The sequence below is a fragment of the Periplaneta americana genome, chromosome 2 (genome assembly GCF_040183065.1).
Source record: "Periplaneta americana isolate PAMFEO1 chromosome 2, P.americana_PAMFEO1_priV1, whole genome shotgun sequence".
Classification (NCBI taxonomy): Eukaryota; Metazoa; Arthropoda; class Insecta; order Blattodea; family Blattidae; genus Periplaneta; species Periplaneta americana.
In genome coordinates, this window is record NC_091118.1 from 46,522,050 (window position 1) to 46,535,268 (window position 13,219).

Consider the following 13,219-nt stretch of genomic DNA (forward strand, 5'->3'; position numbering starts at 1 on the left):
TCAGGGGCGGCTGACTGTAATGGCAGGTTCCAAGGCAACCAAACATACCATTTTCCAGAAAGAGTGGGAGGAAGAATATTTTTGTGTTGCAGAGGAAACGACGGTCAAGTGTCTTATTTGCAAAACTCATTTATCGTGGGTTTCACGATATAATATTAAACGGCACTTCGAAAAATAACATCATACTGATTATGGCAAACATATTCTATCAGGTAAGCAATCATTGACATCACTTGCTATTAGAGTTTGAATATATTTGCTGAGTTTTAAATTGACTATCTAATTAATAAATCTCACTTGCAGGTGAAGCAAGATTACAGAAATTAAACAATATGAAAACACCAACTCCTGACGGCTTTAGTACTGGCAATGTTGTTAAAGTTTCTTATAGAATTGCTGAACACATTGCAAAGAATATGAAGTCTTTTAACGAAGGGGAGTTCATAAAAGATTGTTTAATTACAGCAGCCGATGAAGTTTGTCCTAATTTAATACCCGCTTTTCAGTTACTACTGTCTCGAAATACCGTGACAAGACGTGTGGAAGAATTGGAATGTGATATAGAGAGACAGTTACAGGACAAAATAAAATCATTAACATGTTTTTCTCTAGCGTTGGATGAAAGCACGGACAGAACTAATGAAGCTCAATTGGCTGTGTTTTTGGGGGGGTTACTAGTGAATTTAGTATTATTGAAGAGCTTCTATACGTAGTTTCTCTTAAAACACACACGTATGGTGAAGATATTTTCAATGCTGTGCGAGATGTTGGTTGCAGATTAGAACTTCCTTGGGCAAAACTAGTTAGTGTTGCGACCGATGGGGCCCCGTCGATGAAAGGGGATGAAAATGGTTTTATTGGCAGACTAAGGAAGTTTCTAAGAAATATGGATATGCCCTCTGATTTTTTGTCTATACACTGCATAATTCATAGGGAGGCTTTATGTGCAAAATCAATTGCTTTAAATAATGTTATGTCCGTTGTTGTGAACTGCGTGAATTTTATTAAATCAAGCTCCCTTCGCAATAGACAATTTAAAGAGTTGCTAGAAGAGCTAGGATCTCATTATAAAAATGTGCCATATTATTGTCATGTCAGGTGGCTCAGTCGAGGTGCCCTGTTAAGACGTTTCTTCCAGCTACGATGTGAGATAAATAACTTCATGAAAAAACAAGTAAGCATAAAAATGTAAAATACTCATATTTAGTATCCATTATAACGTACCCCTAAAATATAACTGGTTTGTTATAATTTATAATATTTATTATTTGTAGGGCCATGAAGTTCCAGAACTAACTCAAGAAGAATGGCTGTGTGTCCTGGCTTTTTCGACCGATCTATTTCATCACCTTGATATCCTAAATATGAGTTTGCAGGGGAAAGATAAAAACGTAATTAGTTTATCTGACGCAGTGAATACATTTATGACAAAATTAACACTATGGCAAAGTGAACTGGAAACTGGCGACTTATATCATTTTCATTCCTTGGAATCAATTTTTACAATAAATGTCACTCTGTTAGAAAAATATGTAACAATTATAAAGGAACTATATGACACTTTCGAGTCCAAATTTCGAGACTCGAAAACAATAGGGGCGAAAATTAGTATTTTTAACAACCTGTTCAATTTTGCTTGCAAAGATGCTCCGCATGATCTGCAAATGGAACTAGTTGCTTTGCAGAATTCTACAGCCACGAAATGTTCTCAGAAAGAAGGTTGGGATTTGTTTAAATCTTTACCCAGGGAAACAGTTCCCAGATTGCGAATGTTTGCTGCGAATTTAATGACAATCTTTGGTTCTACATATATCTGCGAGCAGATGTTCTCGAGAATGAATCAAATAAAAAGCCAATCTCGTAATAGAGTAGGGCACGAACATTTGGTCCACCTTTTAAGACTCTGTTGTTCATCCTTTGCGGCAAACATTGACGAACTGGTTGGAAGTAAACAGTGCCAACAAAGCCACTAACAGAAAAGGTGTTCAAGATGTTTATTTGATTTTCTTTCCATCATAAAATAATGACATTGAAATTAACTGAAGCCGCCACTGTAATAAGAGAAGTTTGTGACGTCATGAATGCGTAGTAGCTTCGTAAAGAGAGGGTGGAGGTAAATCCGCCGACTCCTCTTGCGGTTAAGGTTGGGCATCGCTGATTTAACCTCTGATCTAAGATTAAATGGTTTATACAATCGGGCCTTAGTTACATAAAATGACTAGAGACGGCTGTAGTTACATTAGCAAAATTGTTCATTTCAGTGGTGGGGATGTATTGTGTAGTAATACAATAGGGGGGGGCCTACCATTTTTTATAGTATACATTGTTTTGTAATTAATATAATAGAATGAGGAAATTAATCGTTAATTAATCTACTGTTATCTCCTGTTTTTTCGATGATGGTTTTCCTGATTTTCGTGAGTAGGTCGCGGCAACACTGGGATCAATGATATTTCACAACCGATCACCCATCCATTTCTTTGTGGGCATTTAAGCTAAGTGCGACTATTCATAACAATTACTCCACTTCAATAATTTTCTTCTTACAGTAGAACAAATCGCATGGTCTCGTGCATTGTCCCATGGGACGTTTATCAGGAAAATCGTGACACAGATATCACGCGAGTACGACAGGAAGCGCCGGTGAACTTCAGATATTACGTTGAAATCAATACTTTTCCCACTGTGTTCTATGTAAACCATTTACTATTCCCTCTGTTTGTTATCGCATTTTTTGCTTCGATCCATTTTTTTATTGCCCCCACTTTTTCATCTTCTTTCAATTCTCTATATCCCGCTCTTTCCTCTTCCTTCATTTTTTTTTCCTGTGTAGTAGATTTTCTTGTAGTACTTTGCTAATCATTATATCAGTTAATCATTGATCCATTGTGTCTATACTAGATCGTCGTCTTTTTTAGCCTACTTATCTAACACTGGCGACTGTTAACTTAATTATTTATTATTTTTACTATTAACTGAAGAGAAACTTTAATAAGTGATACACAGAAATCCATGTTGAAACAATATTATGTAATCTAGAATCGCATTTAATACGTACATTCATTACAATATATCTGAACCAGTTCTAAATATTTAGGAATGTTGGTCAAAAATGAGATATATAACTTATAATATGGTATCTTACATTCTACGTCTAATGCAGTAGTTAGTTTTCCAACATCTCAACAGATGGTAGAAGTACACAGATTTTACTTTCCTGGTAACTATACAAACTGTTGCATGTATAAATGTTTACCTACCTAATAAATCCTCTGATTGAGGTTCTGGCTGATACGTATATCTATTATCAGGCAGTACATCTCACTTGACGATATGTTTCAGAGGAAGAACATTATTGTTTGTATGCATCTGAAGTCTGCCTAGTGTAATACGTAGCTAGTTGGCGATGTATGCATTGGAGGGGAAAACGAACTGGCCACCCTATTCCATTATCTCCTGGCCTAGTTGCCTCATAAATGGTGCTTTCTTGGCATCACTTTTGAGGTTCTGACCTGTCTTCGGACAGGTGACCAACAATAGCAACTACCTAATAACTTCAAAACACTAAAATGTCTCACTTACCATGTTTTACTCCTGAGCCCCTCAATTGTTATCTCTTATTGAAGAATTAGATTTGATTACATGTTTATGTCCAACACTATTAACATTTTTAGATGGCTGATCTTCTCAATTCGCAAGCATTCATATCTGATAATTAAAGCAAGTAATAACTAAAATAGATTTGAAAATAGATTGCGGTGCCAAAAAGGTCATCATAACGTTTCAGTGTAGTAGTAGTAGTAGTAGTAGTAGTAGTAGTAGTAGTAGTAGTAGTAGTAGTAGTAGTAGTAGTAGTAGTAGTAGTAGTAAGCCTATATAATTTTCATCGTCACTGTCACTACCAGCGGTACCACACCACAATCACAATCATCACTACTACGCCAATTACATACCTAATCATGATCGAATTTTCAAATTCAACTCTTTTTGCGACAAATCTCTACAAATTTCGCTCTTCCACAATCAAATAGTAATTCCCAGAAATAGGTACGAGATTTCTTATTAATAACGTCCCATCTGAGAACCACAATCTGTCATTACATTCATTTACGTAAAGTCATTAGTTAAAAGGCAGTAAAATGTGTTTCAGACGAATGGGTATACAAGATAATTCTTCACAAATTACAGAACCACTTATTTATTTCCACGATCATGCTTTTACAATTATCATTATAATGTTAAACATTGTATCATAAATTACATATGTTTTGAACAAATATATTTAACAATTCGTTGTAAAATATTTTATTACAAAATTTATGTAACAAATAATCAGAAAAGAATCATTCGCTGAAGGATTATTTAAATATTATTCATCCATAATTAACAATATTTTGATGTCGTCTATCAATTGTTTTAATTGTTTAAAAATTAATTATAGACTACTAGACTAGACGGCATTTCGGAAGGCTGTTAGCTTCTATATGCGCCGTAGCATTTCTGGTATGGACGTCACAAGCTTGTACAGTAGAACCAATCAGAATCAGCCTATAACAAGCACTTCCCGAGTTCGTTTGTTCACGTGCGAGTGTTTTAATACATTGAATAAGTAAAACTAACATTTACTGTGTGTATGTAAGGTAAATAAATGGAAGAAGAGACTGTAAAAAGACAAGTATTACACAAGCAGGCGCGGAAAATAGTGTTTAAGGTGTATAATTATTTTAAAAACGTTAACGAGCACAACGCTGCCGGCCATCTTGATGCTGGCTGCAACGTTGCCAACATGCAAGAAACATCTGCAGAAGCATGTGGTGTGGGATTGAGAACCGTGCAAAGAATATTGTTAGTGAAGGAAAGAGGGTTTGTTTAGTGTCATGCTTACAGTAATCAACGGCTAAGGTCATTATTGTCTTTTGATAATTTAAATTCTCTCCTGCGCTATTTGTATTGCACGTGCTCGTGAAGTACGATGTGGCAATGTTGTACGTTGCATTGCTCTCTCTATCTGTCTCTCTCGACGCAAACGCTAGCAGACAACCGCCTTCCGAATTGCCGTCGACTCTAGTATGTGGTAGGGCTATTTCATTTTATGCTTCAGTTACAGTTATTGGTGTTGAGAAACGTACAAACCAATATTATTGAAAGTAATTATGCGCTCTGTTTATAAGTGCTTGGAGAGTGGATCATCACTCGAGTTAAAACACAATGAAGAGGATATATGGTACAAGATTGGCCAAAGGTCACTATCAGCGTTTACAGCTAACGCCATGAATGTCCGCATGGAAAAGGCTTTTGAAGAAATTAGGTTCAGATATTGTGTATAAATATATGTGCAAGTGTGACAAATCATATTCAGCAATGCACTAACACAAAAATAAGACAATTAAAAAAAAAGGGCAGTGCATTATGTAAACGAGAATATTTAACATTTATTGTGAATTACCGGTGTATTGATTGAACGTTCTGGCGATAATAACTGCCTACAATTAGAATATAAGGAATAATAATTATTATGTTTCTCTTGCCTTCGTCAGTAAATTGTAACGGGAGTACGCCTGGAAACAAATTTCCCTCAGTACCGCGTCGTTCGAAAAGTAACACGGGCAAGTAACAGCCCGCTTAGCGGTGATTTAGAGGATCAACTTTTCGCTATAAAAATTTCGTGACTTATACACTAGGCTACATTACAATCAATACATTAGCTTACTTTACAATAAGACCTGGAAATGTCGATTTCTGTTTAATTCTTAATTGAAGATTCGCCTTTCTAATTGCCACGAACTAAATTAAACTACACTGAATGGAAGTCAGCTTTATACTAATGATATAACCTTGGCAACCCTTTAGCCTGTATTATCTGTCTACAGTACGCAACACAATGCTTCCCGCGCTCGATCTAGGGGAAATGTATGCAAATGACAGTCGTGTTCAGTTTATATCAATAAAGAAATTTACTTGAGAGAACTTTTTTCCTGGCGTACAGGAACAGTACTTTGATAAAGAAAGCTATTTTTTAAAACAAAGACAACTTTTTTCTGTATCCAGCTTTCGATTATTATGATTATTATGATGTTGATGGTTATTATTATTATTATTATTATTATTATTATTATTATTATTATTATATTGATACCTGCGGTAATAACTACATCAAGACATAATAAGACTGTCATTTATTGAAATTAGAGCATGGACTGTGTTACTTGTTAATATTTATTAAGACAATAATATGTGCGGTCAGTATTAATTCTCTATTAAGGTTTAATTTTTAAGTTTTTTTTTTTTTATTTTATATACGAGCACTTCGTCGCAGATGATAATTTAGTACAGCAACATTAATGCAATTAGTGAAGTCTACAGAAAAATCTTACTCGAACTTAGAAAGGTTATAGTTCAACACAATGCTGCAATTCTTAGGAACTAAATCTACAGTAGATGTCTACTGTTTATTCTAAGTGAAGATTGAGTCTCTAGACTAGAATTTCTGCACACCAACAATGTCAATTGGAATGAGAATGTTGCATCACAGTCTAGTATATACAGTCACGAAGCTTGAGTTTTGAGGGTGCTAGGAACGATAGACTGTGCAGGTACTATTTCGCATTGTCTGTAATGAGGCGATAGTAGCGATCCTAGTGGTTAGCAACTATCTATGGATGCATATTTATTACGTATTGAGCTTCGTAACTGTATATACTAGACTGTGGTTGTCTACTGAAAATAGTACATCAAATAATTTTGTAGGAAACTTCGACAAAATACTCTACAAGAACGAAACAATTATTTATAAAAAAAATACGTATTATTTATTTACTTAGCCTAGTAGAGATATGGCCATCAGGCCTTCTGTCCATCTGTCTATTAGGGTCACGGGATTTAAGAGGTTTTAACCTGAGAACATAAACAAATTATTTTCTTCATATATATTTTTTTTCTGAACGAAATCATCATTGAAGTTAAAACCCTTAATTATGTGATCCTAAAGTTCAACGAGTATTGACTTCCTTAAATATTTAGAAGTTTATATCTTAATTGAAAAGTCAGTACTGCTTGCATCATGCCTTACTGAAGGATAACAATTTCGAGCGAATGAATATACTGCATTATGGATGTACAGATATCCGGTACTAATGTTGGTACAATTCAAACGGCAACTAATACAATTCAAAATATAAAACACAACACAAAGAACGCAACAGAATACAAATCCAAACCAGAAATATAACACACCAACACACAACAAATCAAACAACACAATTACAAAACAACAACACATATACAAAACAAAAACACAAATACAAAATCACAACATAATCACAACACACAAAAAATATATATAAATATAACACAAATCACCTTCTTTAGTATTAACAAAGAAACATTTTTCATGGGGACAGATAAAAAAGTTAATTTTTTTTCTTCCACCATGTTAAAAATGTAAAAACAGTGCTTATACAAATTTTGGCCACTCGAGTGCAATTACGAGGACCGTTCAGAAAGTAAGTTTCCCTAAGGCTATTCACAAAAAAAGAGCACAATTTCAAGAAAAGATTTATTAGAGCAGATAGAGCAATTGTTGAGATATTTTTCAACATATTCCCCACAGGAACTGAGAGATTTGTCATTCCGTGGTATCAACTCTTGTATCCGAAATCTGTCGCTTAGAACAGGAACCATTGTGTGACACTCGTCTGCACGTCGCTGTTGATCTCTTCTTATGACATGTCTCAATTTCGGTCGGGAACATGTTGAAAAATTCCTCAACACAGTGGCGGCCGGTGAGGCATTCTGGTGGTGGTGCCAAAAATGAAAAATGGTTGTACGCAAATTACCCTAGTGAAACTGATAATTGCAGCTCACGTTTACATTATATGTTAAATAAAACACATTAATTAAACCAGCTCTTTTACCAGGTGTACAGTTAATAATGCATCTAGTAACAGTTACAATAACATTTCCGAAACTAATAACGAAATTTACAGATACAGATAATGCAAAACTTTCACAGTATTGTTAATCAAATATAAATAACTTTTATAACTAGTAAGATTACTGGCAAAAACACACGAGATAAACAATGATATAGATAATAAACAAACACGTTTGCACTTTATTTAACAGGCCGATAAATCCAAGGCAGCGGCCTGAATAGCACATGTTCACGTCCTGCACATATTTCATGTATCGTTAACAAAAGCATTAATACTATAGCAACAGTGTAGCGATATTTAGTTGCCGCAAAATAAAACAAATATTACGCAACATTAACAAACAGTTTTACATAATATGAAAAAATATTTATCTTTCTAAAAAGAATCATGACTATCTCTGCATTCAGTATAGTTAAATGGATAATATTTTACACATTCAAATCCAAGTTATGTGCATTAGTTTTGAATTGGCAACATTACATTAACATTTGGCGCGAAACTTTAACTTGTGTTTTCGTGTAAGTCTGCGGTTGATGGTTCCCTTCCTAACGTCTCCAACAACCCTGCCATGTAGCGAAATTTCTGCATTACTGTGCTCTAGCGGGAGGAATATTAACTACTGAGTCAAATTGAATTCGGTTCAAAGCCTGCCATAAGAAACGTATATAAACTAGAATCAGTAGCCTTTTGTACAGTGTTATATGGACGTAGGCAGTGCCACACCGAAGTGGCTCCAACGTTCGGAAAAACGCTGCAAGAGTGCGTCCCGATCTGTGCGCGCGCTCGTTCAGATGAAATACGAATAAAATATGTAGAAATAAACTATTACAACTGTTTTTTAGGATATTTTTTTTTTCATTGCCATGGCACACTGGCACTACCCCAAAAGCCGCCCCTGCCTCAACATATTCCAATAAATCTTTCCATGAAACCATACAAGTTAAATCTAACTACAAGAAAATATTTCAGAATAAATTTTATTGCTTTCTTTAGTTTTATTTAATTTGTTTGATTTTTATTTACATGCAAATCAACAGATTTTTATGAATCTTGGTACTAGCGGCAGCCCTAAAATGCACCTACTTATCTGCGAACATGTCTGACACAACATCTTGTGGTGAGCTTTATCGTGCTACATTGTCTAACTAATCAACTGTATTTGATTTGATGATAAAGATACGCGAGAACAGCGCAAGCAGGAAGAAACATTTTCTCCCGTAAGAAAAGTCTGGGAAATTTGGTTTGAAAATTCCGCTGGAGTTTTGTTACTGGATTTTCAGCATAGATATTCTCTTTAGCTTCAACTGCAGATGTTCTGGTTGAATTTTGTACACTTTCTTTCCTTTTCTTCGGTAGCTGAATGCGCGGTGAGTTTTCCGTTCCCTGTTTCCTTGCTTCTTTTTCGTCTTTCTTCATTTGTTTGTTTTGCATGTTTCCTACAATTATTCTCTATCTCTTCTACTGTATCTTCCATTAATTTTTTCCCATTGAGTTGCAACTTCATCCTGATATATATTTCTGGATCGTTGTCACTGTCACAAACTTCATCATCAAACTCTATTTTGCCTTCAGCACCTTCATTTTAACTTTCACCTATAATTTCCACAACAGTGTCAGGATCATCATATAAGTTTTCATCCACTAATACTGTCTTTGATATAAAAAAAACACTTAAAAATTAAGCTGCTAACAGAAAATTTTCTATTAATACTATTGATACGTAAATCTGACGTACACTTCCAAATATACCTTATAAGAACTTGGCTAAGCCTGCAAGTTGCAGCTTGCTGTCACGCCTTAACAATCTTAACTAGAAAACGTAGGGGCTCGCTTGGCGAGAAAAGTAGTGAGGATGAATTATTTACCCATTATACGTCAAAATTACGTACGATAGCATTCTAGGGGTTTTTTTTCTCTTGTACGGAGGAGGGACCCGAAGGCTTGCACTGCAGCCTGAGGCTTATTGTGCATGCCACCCCCATCATGTGAATGACTGGTTAGCCGAACGACCGCGCTCTTGTACAAGTACAGCACGCTGCACAATGAATTTAACCTGGGTTATGGTATAGATGATAATATGTTAATTAATGATGGAGAAATGAGTCCGAGGTCCAACGCCGGAAGTTACCCAACAATTCTGTTTTAAATGGTTGAGGGAAAACCCCGGAAAAAACCCAACCATGTAACTTGCCCTAACCAGGATTCGAACCCGGACCCGCTCGTTTCACGGCCAGGCGTGATGACCATTACTCCACAGCGGTGGAGTTCTAGGGTTAATATCCGATATTTCACTTGTCTCTCAACAATATGATTGAATTTTTACCGTTGCGCCATGGCGGTAATAGTTCGAAGTGTCAGAAATTGTTCATGTAATATTTCGTGTCATTATTGCAAAAAAATATTATTTTGGTCGTTATTTTAGTAGTATGTACTGGTTTTGAGTATTAGGCTACTATCGTTGTAATAGATTTCACAGGGATTTGTATTTCAAATTGGTTAAGTACCAGCCCTGATCACTCTATAACAGATTGCTCAGTCTTATAGCTTTGACGGCAACAGCTTTTATCAAGTTTACTATACTGCCATCTAGCGAAAGTAGAAGGAATCAAGTCATAACTCCCATTTGAATTGTATGGAGCAACTGTACTTCCATCTAGTGGTTATTTTAAATCGACGGTGGCGATCCTGGTGGTTGTTCTCTTCCACATGCTACCGTTTTTAACATTGCGGTGGTCAATCTGTTATATAAGTGATCAGGGGTACCAATAAGATGGTGGGGATCGCAAACTGAAGTCTGGCCCAAAAGTGTGCTGAGCCTTTAAACACCCTTTATACTTCTTAGTTTCCGTCTTCAAGCTAATCGGTTATTGATTGCTCATAATTAAAGAAAACCATTCGTATCTCGCACAATTCCTGTAAAAATTACTGTTGTATTATCTTCTTATGGTCTAACCAATAAAAACTCTATATACAGACGTTTAACTGTCTTACACATATACAGTGAGTAGCTCGTTTATAAGTCGTGTGTAAATTCCTTACTAATAATCACTACATACGTCGTGTATAACAGTATAACTGTTACACAGCTACGTTATAGTTTCGTAATTTCGTTACGAAGGTAATAGAGTATCTGAGATTCTCTATTGCATCCGGTAGAGCGCTCTAGTGTGGCGTGTTAAGTATCGATAATACAACTGGCTCGAATCGATTACCACACTATATTTTGTTCAAAGAGTACAAGCTATAGCAATATTATTCTAATTATTTTGTGCTCTTTGGTTTGTTCTTCTGTGGTTACAAGGCAACCATCGTCATAAAATGACAGTCGATATGAACAGCTGTTATAAGGGCGGCAATTTTTTCTCTATATACAAAGCTTAAACAAGGGGTTTCGTGTATATAACTATTGCAAAGCATTTCCCATTGTATAGCTACAGACTGTTTATACATCCATCGCTTATGCATGGTTTATTAGTAACGTTTTCTGTCTCAACTCTGCATAAGTCTCGTATAAAACTGTACACTGTTTCTTACATATTATTTCCTCGTACGTAATGATAGTAAGTTAGTTCCAATATGAAAGAAACTAAGCTCAGAAAGAGTCCGATTAACAAAAGACAAAACGGCCCAGCAAGATGTAACAATTTTAAAGAAACTGGACCACTGCTTTGAGTTTCAGAACGCTTACCTGAGTCCCGAACAACTTTCCTTAGCGCATCTTTAATAAAATAGTTCGACAATCCAGATGTCACAAATCTTTCAAGAAGAGTGTTTATTCGATCGACAAGAATGGGGTATTTAGTAACACCAATGCTGAAATAGTTTGTCGATGCAACTTCTTTTAAAGGCGAAATTCTAAATTTACCGAAATTGTAACGGACTTGCAAAGTGTAAGTAAACAGTTCCCGTGTATGCAGGAGCGCTAAATCGCGACTATTTTCAGCTCTTTGCAGACAGTCAGCAAGTTCACATTGCATTTTACCAGTGCAGCATTCAATCCAGGTTGTCGAGAAGCACAATGGAAAGGGTGTGATATCAGATTCCATCAGTTCTGCAATAGACTGAATAGGCTTTTCTTCCCCGTGATCTACAAGAAATGAAACGAGAGCCGACTGATAGGCTATGTTTATTTGTAAACAGTAGAGAAGCCACAGAACGATCAATGACATTGGTAATGAGACCTTGGAATTAATGGGTATACAGTTGCCCAAATGTATTCGTAAATTATTTATCAAAGCCAGTGCAATTGAAGCGTTTTCCATTTCCATATGTCTTTGTTTAAACTTATACGCCACCCAAAGCATAATCCATCCTAAAACAAATGTTATGCCCATAAATATCCACATTATTGGTTTGAAAACTCTAACGAATGATTTAGAGCGAAGAAACGGTGCTCCAGGCGGAACAAACCACATAATTTCCATCCGTAAGTGTGGATATGTTAATAGAATTCCTTTGAATGCGTTTTCCTTATATGACGAAACCATATGAGGGCCGAATATATCCGTAATTACGTCCTTTCTCATTGTTATGTACTCAAAATTTCTTTCCTTCTTCAATTCCATTAGTGCGACCACAGCAGGACCAAGGAACTTTGAGAACCTTTCATCGTGTGTATGTGTAGTTAATTTAAATGATGATGGAGGCATATTATTCAAATGATATATGATGACACAACCTGTCATGTTCCTATGATCCTTCGATGGAAACAGATTCGTGTTTTGTATAAATCTTTTCTGAGATGACAACCACTGGTCTTGCAATGTGACACGACTAACTGTAACACCGCACGGATCTTCTTGTTCCTGGGGGAACCACGTATACACATCGATGACAGATGCCATCACATCACACGGAGATAATACAACGACATCTAGAACCATAATTAATTTAACGGTAAGTCTCAACACTGAAGTGATATATTCGATCTTCTCCGTACCTTGAGAAAGTGTCATCAAAACAATCATCAAATGCATCTTCGTAGTGCGGGCATTTTTTAGCACCAAAGATATTTTGGAATGTAATTCCTCTAGTTGTAGCATATACTGAACAGCAGACACAAGAATCACAGATGACCCATGCTCTTGAAAAGGCAACGCTTTTGAAAATCTAGGACCTTCTCTCAGAACTAACACAGGCACGATACCAGCATGGTTCAACATCCTTAACAGATTATTGTCGTGTGTCTTGGAGGTGTCTAAAGATGGTACTGCTAACGGTATGTTTCTTCGAAAATATTTCTCTATGATCTCAGTGACACAGCGCATTGTGTTTTCCTCTGGATT